The sequence below is a fragment of the Rhagoletis zephyria genome, unplaced genomic scaffold (assembly GCF_001687245.7).
Source record: "Rhagoletis zephyria isolate East Lansing unplaced genomic scaffold, Rhagoletis_zephyria_1.1 Rzeph_scaffold_00539, whole genome shotgun sequence".
Classification (NCBI taxonomy): Eukaryota; Metazoa; Arthropoda; class Insecta; order Diptera; family Tephritidae; genus Rhagoletis; species Rhagoletis zephyria.
In genome coordinates, this window is record NW_016157623.1 from 97,881 (window position 1) to 111,582 (window position 13,702).

At 35.0% G+C, this 13,702-nt stretch overlaps 1 protein-coding gene and 1 long non-coding RNA gene across 3 annotated transcripts in view; both read right to left on the bottom strand.

Moving 5' to 3' along the window:
- The window catches only part of Abcd1 (ATP binding cassette subfamily D), a 214,574-nt gene that overhangs the window by 96,955 nt on the left and 103,917 nt on the right, over positions 1–13,702 (bottom strand). The gene's annotated exons all lie outside the window — the stretch shown is intronic.
- Positions 1–13,702, bottom strand: part of LOC108360224 (uncharacterized) — a 17,834-nt gene that overhangs the window by 94 nt on the left and 4,038 nt on the right. The window lies entirely within an intron of this gene.

Genomic DNA, 13,702 nt, shown 5'->3' on the forward strand with positions numbered 1-13,702 from the left:
TATGAGATTGAAAACGAAAAACGTGGAGCGCATGCAATACAAAGCATTAGATTTAATTGACAATATTCAAACTACATACATAACATAGACCTAAAATTTCTGCAGCGAAAGTACAAATTTGAGATCGATTTTAAGCGGTCGTTATTAATATACCCACATACATACATATATGACTCTTCAATTTCTAATCAGGCCTATTACATGCGCCCCACGCTTTTCATTTTCAATCTCATAAATTGTTTATAATGACTTTTGCTAAAATTTCAAAATCAAAAGTTATCAAAACAAGTATAATGGGACTGAGAAATATTATTTTCTAATTTTAGTCCATTTATAAAAGCGTGGTACATTAAAAAGTTTTTTTTTTTATTTATTTTATACTTTTTAGTCTTGTCTGTATAAAATTTTGCAATAGATACTAAAATGATTCAACTTGCAGTGAAAAGAGAACAGAAGACTATGCAAGCACAATGTTGTTTGCTCACATTTAGTATATGCCTACATATGTACATACATACATATAGCAGCAATTAATTTCATTTAAAGAAATGGCGTGTCGTCCATTTCCGCTGTAGCGTATGTAGTGCATATTTTTAAGTTCTTCTGGCGAGGCGACATCTATCTCTAGAGTTTTTCGAATTGTATGTCTTTGATATGATACCTACGACGAGGTTGATATCTAGACTAGGTTTGCCATAAATACCTTTGCTATATTTATAGTATGGTTAATGTGACCAACTATTTCATAGCTCAAAGAAGTTCAGGTTAGGTTGTCTTAAGTTAACGTCGCGAGCCGATTCGATCCCTGCGAGCTCAGTGTTTGTTCAGAAATGCGAGCCAAAATGCTTCCATCTTAGCCTCGCGAAGGTTGGACATTTTAAAAGAAAGTGTGGAGATGATTCCACTTCATTTACCTCTTGACAGCTGATAAAAAAGGATCAGCTTAAATTCCTAGTCTCCCCACATGAATACCAATCGCACAATTGCCTGTCAGAACCCCTCTCACTAGCTCTTGAGAGGTAACGTGTTTTGAAGTGGCCTATAAAAATATTTGCTGCAGTAGAGAAGACGTTTTCTTTTCCTTTTTTATGTCACAAAAGAACCAGAATTTCCTTAGCCCAATAGCAGTTCGTGCTGCGCCAATTCTGTCTGCAATATCCGCAGGCGCCGTGTTCGACATACACTGAGGGAAATAATGCATAGTAAAAATGAATATTTTATATTTGATTATCGTTTAAAAACGTTCGTATTTAAAAATAATATTTTCATACAAAATTTATTACGCACGTATTTCACTGTTCACATCTGAGTATGTATATATATGTAAGTGTGCATACGCACGCCAGGCATGCAGAGCGCTGCTCGGGGAGCGGTGACCACACACACATACATACATAGTACATACATGCCCAGCCAGCAAAATATCCCGAAACGTATCCGAAAATGGAAACAAATTCGTATAAAAACCTGATGTTTCATCCGTTTTCCGTTTTCGGACATTTTTAGATCAATTCTCCCACTAAAATGGTTGTAAAACGGATACTTTTTCGTCTGTTTTCCTGAAATTTGTCTAATTCAATTTTTCGTTGAAAACGATTTTATTATGAACTTCACAGAAACTTTTTCATAGTTATAGGAAACCAAACAAAAAACAAATTTAAGATTCAGAAATTATTTCGATTAATAAATAATTTTAATGTGTTGCTTCTGAAGGAATTCGAACCTGGAACCTCCTGAAAGCTAACAAATAGTAGCTCACTTCTCTGCACACTCAGCTACTGGCGAATACGTATACATGTTTTCAAATGCTCAGTTTGAATAAATATTTTAAAATTATTGTTTTGAAATCATTTACGGATACGAAAAATGAACAAATATGGAAATCATTTTCTAAACGTTTCCGGATACGAAAAATATACGAAAACTGCACTGTCGACAAAAAGTACGTTTCTCTGCTGGCTGGGTGTTTATCCGTACAAATCGCGTGCTGTGGTGTTGATGGATATTCAACATTTGAAAGCAAATTTATATGTCTGGGTGTAGCTGAGTGCGCAAAGATGCTTGCCACAAGTTGTTGGTATCCGGAGATGGTCGGGTTCGAATTCCACTGCAGGCAACATGCAAATAAATTTTTTTTTAGTTTTGTCTTGATTATTCACTTCACGGATGCTTTTTCATTACGAACGCGGTCATTTTAATATGCGCGTAATTGAATTGAATATTTACCAATATACAGTACTTTCGTTGACGTTTATAGTAAGATCAATTGCGTTTCTATTTGATTTTAATATGTTTTTCCCTCAGTGTGTGAATGTTAAGCGCCAGTATAGGTGTGGTTCCTAATGCTTCACTAATTCCTATTTTACAAGTGTAGCTTTCTCTAGTGAGTTCCACCAGACAAGGGCTCCTTGAAACAATATAGGCTTAAATCTGGTTTCCTAGAGCTAATGAATTAATTTGGGCGAGAGACCTCACCTTTTACCGATAGCTCCCCTACAGCAGTACCAGGCAACCGACACCTTTCTTACCCTTTCCTCAAGGTTAGGCTCCCACGACAGCCGCCGTTGATCGCCCACCTAGTTATCTGGTTCAGGTAACCTTGAGCCAGATCAAAAAGGGTGTCTAGAAAACGTCCCCTAACCAAATGTTGCACATCATCAACATAGGCGATCACCCGACAGCCCAATTTTTCCAGTTTCTCTAGAAGGTCGTTTACAACCGCAATCCAGAGCAGGGAAGAGAGAACACCACCTTGTGGAGTGCTCGTATTGTAGGGCTGCCATAATCCTGAACCCATCGACCCCGTCCAAGTAAAAAACGAAGAAAAGTGCGATAGCGATCCGAAAATTGTCGCCAACTTGTTACAAATTCTCCCTCCTGAAGTACAAAGAATCGCAAAGAAGTACATTTGACTGTACTTCGAAGTACGAAGTACAAGAGCGAAAAAAGAAGTACTGTACTTCCGAAAGAAGTACGGTTGGTCACTTTAAGTATGGTGGTCTGGACATACAACATTGCATGTTGATAAAAGCGTTGTAAGAACAATTCAGAAATAAGCGGAATAGGCCAAGGAACAATATCATCAATAGGAACGGCATTTTTAGAATTTCAAGTAGAAAATATACTTATACCACATACATTTCAAATCGTAAATGAAGATTTCCCTATACCATACGATGGTATATTGGGCTTAGATTTCTTAAAGACTATCTCATAATACGTCCGCGCAATCACAAACAAATACATATATGAGTTTATGCGGATCACAAAGAAAATTCAATAATAATTCCAGCCAGGTCAGAAGTAATTAGAAAATTAAACATAAAATCAAATGAACCTGAAGTATTTATACCAAACCAAGAAATTACTCCAGGCAGGAGTAATAATCAGCAACACAATTACAAATTCACTACGTCCGTTAGTCCGAATACTAAACATAACAAATGGAAATATCACAATAAACAACCAAAACATTTTCTATGAAAAACTGTCCGACTACGATATCCATGAAATAGACCAAAGTAACTCAAGTAGTAGAAAAAAAAATGGTATTAGAAAAACTCTAAAAGAATTTTCCCAAAGATAATAAAAAGGTATTAACTCAATTATGTTCAGAATATAGCGACATATTTGGCATCGATTCAGAGCCAATCACAGCAATAGTCGAACCCGCTACACCAGCGTACAATAGTCCCTTACTTTTAGTTCCAAAAAAGTCACTGCCAAATTCAAGTGAAAAATGATGGAGGTTAGTCGTTGACTACCGTCAAATTAACAAAAAACTAGTTTCAGATAAATTCCCTTTACCAAGAATTGATGATATTCTTGACCAACTTGGAAGAGCAAAATATTTTTCATGCTTAGATCTCATGTCAGGTTTCCATCAAATACAATTCGAGAAAAATTCCAGAGAATTACTTCATTTTCCACAAATGGTAGCTCATATCGCTTCAAATGACTCCCTTATGGGTTAAAAATAGCACCAAATTCTTTCCAAAGAATGATGACCTATGCATTTGCTGGCTTATCACCAGCACAAGCCTTTATCTATATGTACGATTTAGTCGTTTTGGGATGCTCTGAAAAGCACATGATTCAAAATCTAACCGATGTATTTGTTTTGTGTGAAAAACACCACTTAAACTCAACCCAGAGAAGTGCACATTCTTTATGCGTGAAGTAACGTATCTAGGTCACAAATGCACAGATAACGGCATTCTTCCAGACGATAGCAAAAACAAAATTATTCAAGACTATCCAAAACCTAAAAATGCCGAAGAAGCGAAAAGCCTTCTGTAATTACTACAGAAAATTTATTAAAAATTTTGCGGAACAATCCCGCCACATAACAAGATTATGTAAAAGCAAGTAAGAAAGTCTAAGTTCGGGCGGAGCCGAACATTAAATACACCGGCGCAAGTATTAAATATATGGTTTTCACCTTTCCGAAAGCTACAGCTAGATGGATCAATCGGTGATCAATTTTGAGTAAATTAGCGTCCTTACAATTTTGAAATATTCAAGTTTCAACGCATTTCTGAAATTTACCGTTATATGAAAAGCGGCCGTAATTTTAGTCGATTTCAATAATTTTCAACGTTTTGCTCTTTATAGTGGTAAGGACAATAAAACACCGATTTGGTACAAATTGGTATGAACGGTTACCGAATACATAATGTGATCATAAGTGGGCGGTGCCACGCGGGCGTGGCTACGCCCATTTTCCAAAAATTTATAATATTCTTATTTTTCGTCTGAAAGTTATTGTAAATATCAATTTTGAGTGAATTATCTTCAGTAGTTACTAAAATATCGCAGTTTTCGTATTTCTGGAAATTACCGTTATATGGGAAGTGGGCGTGGTTACTGTTCGATTTTCAATACCAACCTACCTTGGATTAACGGAAACCTACATACCAAATTTCGTTGAGATATCTCAATTTTTGCTCGAGTTATCGTGTACACGGACGGACGGACGGACAGACGGACGTACACACAGACATGGCTTAATCGACTCCTCTATTCATTCTGAGCATTTATGTATACATTTGTCTATATCTATCTCGATTAGTTTTGGCTGTTACAAACAACCGTTATGTGAACAAAATTAATATACCCTTGTGCACAAGTGCGCTCGGGTATAAAAATGTTCCATTCGAATGGAATACAAACTGTGAAGAAGCGATATCTCAAAAATAAACTCATGTCACCTACTGTAATGCAGTATCCAGATTTTACAAAGCAATTCTGTGTTACAACAGATGCAAGCAAATACGCTTGCGGTGCAGTACTTAGGCAGGAGCACAATGGTGTTCAACTGCCTATAGCATATGCATCTAGAGCTTTCACTAAAGGTGAGAGCAATAAATCAACAATTGAGCAAGAACTGGCAGCAATCCACTGGGCGATTGTACAATTTCGATCGACAATTTGATTAACAAAGATTAGCCCAAAGTATATAAGGAAATAAATTTTAATAACGTCAAAAAGTGTGTCACACTAAAGCTCTCTCTAAATGAGTGCTCATTAAAGACCGGAGTTAATAATTTGTTTGTTAATGAGAAATTTTACTTAGGACAATTTTTCTGAAGGCTGGAAACAGCAGGCGGCAAATGGAAAATTACAAGTTTAAATATGTCACCAAAAGAAGAAATATTCGAAACCATACTCACTAGTGAATTTAAAGAAAGGGGCAACAAATACCTAAATAAAATTAGTATAGCGCTATTACCCAAGGTGACAACAATAAATAATCAAAATAGAGATACGGTGACTGAAATTTTAAAAAAGTTCCACGACAATCCAATCACTGGTGGCCACAGTGGTGTCGCGAGAACAACTGCAAAAATAAAACGTTATTACTATTGGCGATACATGACTAAAGACATAAAAACATATATAAAGTCATGTGAGAATTGCCAAAAAGCAGAAATAACAAGACACATCAAACCACCCCCAGTAATAACACCAACACCAACTGCTGCGTTTGGAATAGTGTTTGTTGACACGGTTGGGCCTCTGCCTAAATCGCAGAGTGGTAAGGAATACGCTGTTACAATTATTTGCGAACTAACCAAATACTTGATAACAGTTGCAGTTCCGAAAAAGGACGCAAAGACAATAGCAAAAGCAATTGTAGATTCCTTGATCTTAAAGCATAAACAGACGGCAGCGTTGATCCGGATCAACTCGTTAATTCGGAATTATCTCGGGAATTAACTGCAGTTGATCCGGATTAAGTTAAGAGTTAATTCCCAAACTTAACTCGGATCAAGGGAATTTTCGATGACAACACTGACCAAAACTCAGAGAGCGTAAAATACAGGGAAAATGCAAAATTAGCATGGACATATACCTTTTCATCGGTAATGCAGTCACTAATACTAATTCAAATAGGAATCCAATTTAAAATGAATAAGAACTTATTTCGGTGACTGCATTACCGACGACAGGGTGGATGTCTATGCTTGTTTTGCAGTTTCTTTGTGTTCTACGCTAACTGAGCAAATAAAGCAACCGATTACTTCATCCGCGGTAGCCGAGTGGTGAGAGCTGCGTACTACAAGCCTGTAGGTCCCAGGTTCGATCCTAGGTTGGAGCGATTGCCAACAAAAATTTGTTTTTATTATTTCTTTTATTTTTCTAAATTTTATTTGATTTATATATTTAATTGTTTTTTATTTATTTTCGTTTGTTTTATTTTATTTCACATTTTTATTTTATTATTAGTTAATTTAAATTTTTAGAGTTTATTTTTACTATAAAGGTTAAAAACAACTAACTAAAAACAACTTAAAAAAATATAGAAGTTATAATTGAATCAATAAAAAAAAAATTAAATGAATATTCTACTGGCTGTGCGATTCGAACATACGACCTCGCGGCTCTTTAATCCGCATTTTTTTTAATACCAGACTAGTCCTCAATTAAAACATACAATATGTTTTTATACCCGAGCGCACTTGTGCACAAGGGTATTATAACTTTGTTCACATAACGGTTGTTTGTAACAGGCAAAACGAATCGAGATAGATATAGACAAATGTATACATAAATGATCAGAATGAAAAGAGAAATCGATTAAGCGGTGACTGTCTGTCCGTCCGTCCGTCCGTCTGTCCGTCCGTCTGTGCACACGATAACTCGAGTAAAAATCAAGATATCTTAACGAAACTTGGTACGTGTACTTCTTTCGGGCGTAGGACGGTTGGTATTGAAAATGGGCAAAATCGGACAATAACGGTAATTTTCAGAAATACGAAAACTGCGATATTTTAATAACTACTGAAGATTATTCACTCAAAATTGATATTTACAATAATTTTTAGAAGAAAATAAGAATTTATAATTTTTTGGAAAATGGGCGTAGCCACGCCCACTTATGGTTACAGGTGTATATCTTGGTAACCGCTGCCCCAATTTCTCCCAAACTTGGCACACTTATTGGCCTTGGTATAACATACGAAAAGGACGAAAATTTTTAAAATCGGTCAATAACCACGCCCACATCACCCATACAACGGTAATTTAGAGAAATACGAAATCTTCGATATATCAGTAAATATTAAAGTTAATTTATTCAAAATTGATGCTTGCATCAATTCTTTACCAGGAAATACGTTTATGATAAAATTTTGGAAAATGGGCGTGGCACCGCCCACTTATGATCACATATATGTGTCTCGGTAACCGTTCTACCAATTTGTACCAAACTCGGTACGGTTATTGTGCTTGCCACACAAAAGCAAACCATTGAAAATTGTTGAAATCGGACTAAAATTACGGCCGTTTTTCATATAACCGGTAAATTTCAGAAATGCTTCAAATTTCAATATTTCGAAATTTAAGGACGCTAATTTACTTAAAATTTATACACCCCGGCTTATCATGTAGCGACAGCTTTCGGAAAGGTGGAAAACATATATTTAATACTTGCGCCGGGTATTTAATGTTCGGCTCCGCCCGAACTAAGACTTTCTTAGTTGTTTCTCACATGTTTAACTTTCTTACTTGTTTTATTTTATTTCTACTTGAAATCAACGAAATTTTCTTTTAATATTCAGAGTGCTCGAAGCACGTTATCTTTTTTGCTCAGAAATTCACACTTAAATTATAAAAAATAATAATAATTTTGTACAATACATACAAAATTTTACCAACTTTTTTCTTTTTTAGGGCCGTTAACTTTCATTATATGTTTCTATGTTGTTTAGATCTAAAAATTAGCGCACAATGAAAAAAACGGTAAAAAAACATACCAAAGTTTTTATAATAAGTAGTACAACACAGAATTTTTTTCCGTGCTTTACCACCAACACATTCTCATTTTAAGACTTTTCTCTTTTTGGCGGACACTGGTCTATGGCCCTATGAGGACACGCATAATGGACATGGGCACAGAATACAGGAATGACATTTTAAATGAGATTTGCGAGCTATTAAAATACAAAAAATTACATCCACCGCTTATCATCATCAATCACTAGGTACAGTAGAGCATAGCCACCGCACTTTAAATGAGTATTTACGCTCATATATTTCAGTGGAAAAAAACGATTGGGACGAATGGTTGCGATATTTTACATATTGCTACAATACCACACCAACAGTAACACACAACTACTGCCCTTTCGAACTAATTTTCGGCAGAACGGCGGAAGAAATGATTTTTGTTGCTAAAGCAGAACCGATATATAATATAGATAATTACGCGAAAGAACTAAAATTTAGATTGCAGATAGCGTGGGAAAGAGCAAGACTTTTGTTACAGCAACAAAAAGAAAAAGCAAAGAAATTAGTAGATTGGAATTCAATAGATTATAAAATAAATATAGGAGATAAGGCAATTATTACAAAAGAAACAGGACGTAAGTTAGAAAATAAATATATAGGGTCATACAGTGTCATAGAAATAGACGATAGGAATAACTATACAATAGAAGACAAAAATAAGAAAAGCCTTAGAGTACATAAAAGTAGATTAATACCTTGTTTATACCAACACATAAAGCGCTTTGATCAAGTTCGCTGTGATTCAAAACGGAAGCATAAACCAACTTCCAATACGCTCAGAAATTCGGAAGTGTATTACCTCGAATTTGTTTTCAAATCGCTTTTTTATTTCTCACATCGGTTAGAAAACTGGTATAAACACATCACCCATTCGACGCGAAGTGAAAAAAGGCTGGTTTTCTTTATACAGCCCGTTTTAAATTTGAATTATTATTATAACAAATTTGAATTGTTGTTCGCTTCCATTTCGGTCCACCGCGCAAATTAATTACTTAAGAAATATCGAATAAAAATAACAAAATTTTGTTAACCTTTCAATACGGCTTCTGCGAGTGCGACATAACGACAAAGGTATAAATGCTTGAAAGAAATATGTGTTGAGGCAAATCATCTTTTTGTTAATGCGGTTCTTGGGTAGGTATAAACTAGGTATAAAACTATTTAGTGCATAATTGTTCACCAAATGAATGAATATCACTTTTTGAAAATACAACTTGTCCTTTTCTCTAAAACATTTTTTATTATATAATCAGAATTTTAACTATTTTGTGTAAATAGAGATTTAAGAACCATATAATTTAAATAAATAAAAAAAATATATATAAAATAAAATAAAGGTAATGTTAAAATTTTGAAATCTTTATCATTTAGAATAATTTCATATATTATATGTATCTAAGCGTGATCACAACTGCAGTGTGCTCCCGCTTCCAAACGGGAAGGTGTTATACGCTTACATAGTTGCAACACAATAACAACAAAGTAGCATGCCCATCCGGCGTATATTTATTTAATACGTTTTGATAAACTGCACGTTCTGCGCATTCAGCAATTCTGGCGTGAGAACGTTCGCAAAGCTTTTCGTTTATCCTTTAAATCTTCAGCGTAAGCGTCTGGCTCCTTCTTCAAAGAATGAGGCTTAACTTGAAAATATGTGATGAATAAAGTTCAGTTGCATTTAAAGCTTAAATCAAGAACGTTGTCACTTAACAATACTAGCTTCAAAAGTATCGATACCAAAATTACTTTGTATCGAACGAAAAGTATCGAGTATGTATCGTTTCATCCCTATTGAATTCATTTTTATCATATGACGTAACTTGGAAAAATGTTCAGCGAAAGCATTTGTGGCACTGCATACAAAAAAAGACAGGTGAAAGTAATGACTTTTGAAATGACCTTTTGGCAGAGATTTTACTTGCAATTCTTTGACATTGGCCTGAAGGTAAAGAAGAAAGATTTTAACATTCGAAAGCAACAGACGGGAATTCGAACATCTAACGAAAGCTATTCGAAAGTCCTGTTTCTAGGTGTAGAAACCAGCTGTTTGGAATTTAGAGAAATAAAAACATTGTATTTGGTGGTTTGGAAGACTAACTAAACTTGTAAGAAGCAAGTAATTTTTCGTTTAGTCAATAAACTGGGTTAGGATAAAACTTTGTGATTCTATCAGCTTTCCAGCCCTTCGTTTAACTTGCAAGTTTCCTTTGTCGAACGAATCGAAAAATAATTTCTTTTTAAATTGTTTTTAAAAAGTTTATTACAAGCTGCTTTAGGTAAAAAACGACGAAAAAATCTAAAATTTTACTTTTGAAAGTCATTTTAGAGGTCTAATTAAATGAAAAGTTACCTTGACCTGAAGACCGAACTTCAAAAGGAAAATCTTTGGATTTTTATTCTTTGGACTCAAGAGCAGCATGCAATGAACTTTAAAAAAATATTGTAAATAGGTTTTTTTGGTTTTTGCGACCACGGAAATGGATTCCCTGATGCAATAACAGCAAAAATATCTGTTAAAAAAGCTCTTTGCATACTGATTTCAGGAAAAAGGTAACATCTTCAATATTTGAAGGTCGCTCTCGTTTAAACAGCCACAAAGCATTGTGCGATTCATATTAATAACTAGCCACACATAGGCCAATAATAGTAACGCTGTGATACCATACGGAATACCAATTCCTTTCGGTGTCATGAGCTTTACCGATGGTCTTATTTCCACCTGTGAGATCTCTGCCAGGCATGCGTAATCTTTTTGTATGATCTTGCAACTACAACATTGGTGCGATGCGTATGCCAATAAAAATTCTTATAGGGAAACTCAAGAGCATAGAAGTGCGTTTTCTGTTATAGGAGGGCCAAGAATCCTCGCTGTTCCACAGGATGAAAAGTTTTCCGGTACATTGCTAAATGAGTCGTGTGATCTCTTAAGTATCTTTCAAATGAAGCAATTGATATACCTACGGTGATCTTTCCTTGTTAATTCACCACTTTTACAATTCGTGGTAAAATTTATGAACTGATTTCTGGGTAGATGCAAGACCGCATGATCGTGCATGAGGGCGTCAGAAAAACTTAACCCCATCCTTCATTTAGACATCTGAAAACTAAATTCGTATAACTTAAACATAGTGCCAAAGCAGACCAACCACACGGGGTTTCTATACATTTCGGCTGCAGCGCCATCCATTGGGTTCATTTTCTGCAAAACCATTGCTTACCATAAAATGAATACGTGTTATGAATTTCAACCTTAACTCCAGCGGCACTAATCGGGTAAATTTTTATCAAAAGAATTTTCCATCATACAGGTACATAGCTCACATTTAAAATTTGAACGAAATCGGTTAATAAATACGATTTTTATAAATAACTCTACTCCAGCACCACCTAGCGAGTTTTATAGTAGCATGTAATTGGACCATATATGTATGTAAGATAACCTCCGACAATCTGACGGAACTCTATTCAGTGTTTTTTGAGTTTATTCCGAACAACGAAAACGGCTATCATTTTATGCAAATAGGTATGTAGATAGGACAGTTTATAGCGAAACTCGTAAAAGCAAAGCTCCATTCTTTGTGAAAAATTTAAAAAAATTCTTCAAAATTTTCACATAAATTTTACCTTACTGAAAATTAAAGACAAAGTTACAATAGTTCAATGTGATTTAGAAATCTACGAGAAAATGGTTCCCAATCGAATGATACTTGCGCGTTTACGTAAATGTATATCGAGCCAGCGTTTCCAATAATTATAACTTTTCGCCATAACTCCGGTATTGATAACATATGTAGCTGCGTAGAATTTCAGGGCGTTAGCGTAAGCAGTTCCAGAGATAAGCTATATGAGAAGTTCAGTTTGTGTGGAAGGAAGGAGCCACGCCCCCTTTCCCAATGCATTTGTAATATATGCATCAGTGCTAAGTTTCAGTTCCCCAGCGTAATTGGTTTTAGTGATATATTGGTTTNACGTTTTAGTCTGTATAAGAATTTTAGGAATAACCCGAGCTACATACCGAGTAAATTTTTGGTCAGAATATTTATTTTCAAGGTGTTGCCAAATATGAACCAAGTCGATGCAGCCGTTTAGTGAAATACATTGTAAAGAGAACTGTATGAATTTGTAAAACGTGACGTATCAGATTTCTTAATTTTTTGGCAGCAACAACGAAAAGTTTTAATTTTTTTTAGCGAAAAACCTTCCACACAGAAATAAAAAAAANAAATACATTGTAAAGAGAACTGTATGAATTTGTAAAACGTGACGTATCAGATTTCTTAATTTTTTGGCAGCAACAACGAAAAGTTTTAATTTTTTTAGCGAAAAACCTTCTACAGAGAAATAAAAAAAAATTGTACTTATTTTGACAGGGCCAAATTCCTTGCAATTTTGTGTGCTGGGTATAAGCTACTTCGGCCGTTGGAATTAAAGCGAAAATCAAATTTTCCTTTTTTACTCCTACGCGTTTCAACGCATTTCGCGCCTTCCTCAGGGAGTCTGCTTTATTTGAACGATAAACAATAAAAAATAAACATAGTTAACAATTATCATAACATACACATCAGAATTTGAAACTCACACTTTACAATTATTCCCATTAAACAACAATAATTACATGGTTTTAGCGCAGCGAATTTACATTACTTTCTTTTTGTTTTGTTTATATCTAGATTTTAATATAGCTGTGTAGGCGTTGTTTGTGTTGTCCACATCTTCTTTGAAATTCATCACATTGTCAAGTTTCTGTTGTATTCGTAGGCTTTCCAGTGTCATTCTCCTTCTTTCTCCTCGTTCGATGTCCAAAACTCGCGTGCTGTCGAAGTCCGCTTTGTGCTCGTTGTTTGCCAAGTGTTGAGCCAGCGCAGTTGTCATCTTTTTGGTTTTTGCGTCCGCCCCATGTTCATTTATTCTTATACCCAACGCTCGTTTCGTTGTGCCTATATAGCATTTATTGCAGCTTTCATTGTTATTACCAGTGCATGTTATTTCATATACTACATTGTTATGTTGCTCTTTTTCGATCTTGTCCTTTGTTTTAGTAAATATTTTGTTTAGAGTATTGTGTGGTTTATGCGCATATATTATGTTGTTGTTTTTCATTGTTCTTCGCAGTGTTTTATTGCTTGTTAGGCCTGGTATATATGTAGGTTAAGCCAATGTATTTTTTGTTGGAGCTTTCTGATTCGATTTTTATATTTTGGTTAGGCTGGTGAATATTGTTTTAATTCTGTTATTGTTTTCGTCAGTGAATTCTTCGTCGCTTAGAATATGTATTTTCCTAATGAGGCTGGCTGCGGTATTTACTTTTTGTTTCCAAGGGTGATTCGAATGAAAATTAATGATTCTACCCGACGCAATTGATTTTGCAAACCAGTTCAGCAATAATTGGTTTCGTCTTTTGTGCACTTCT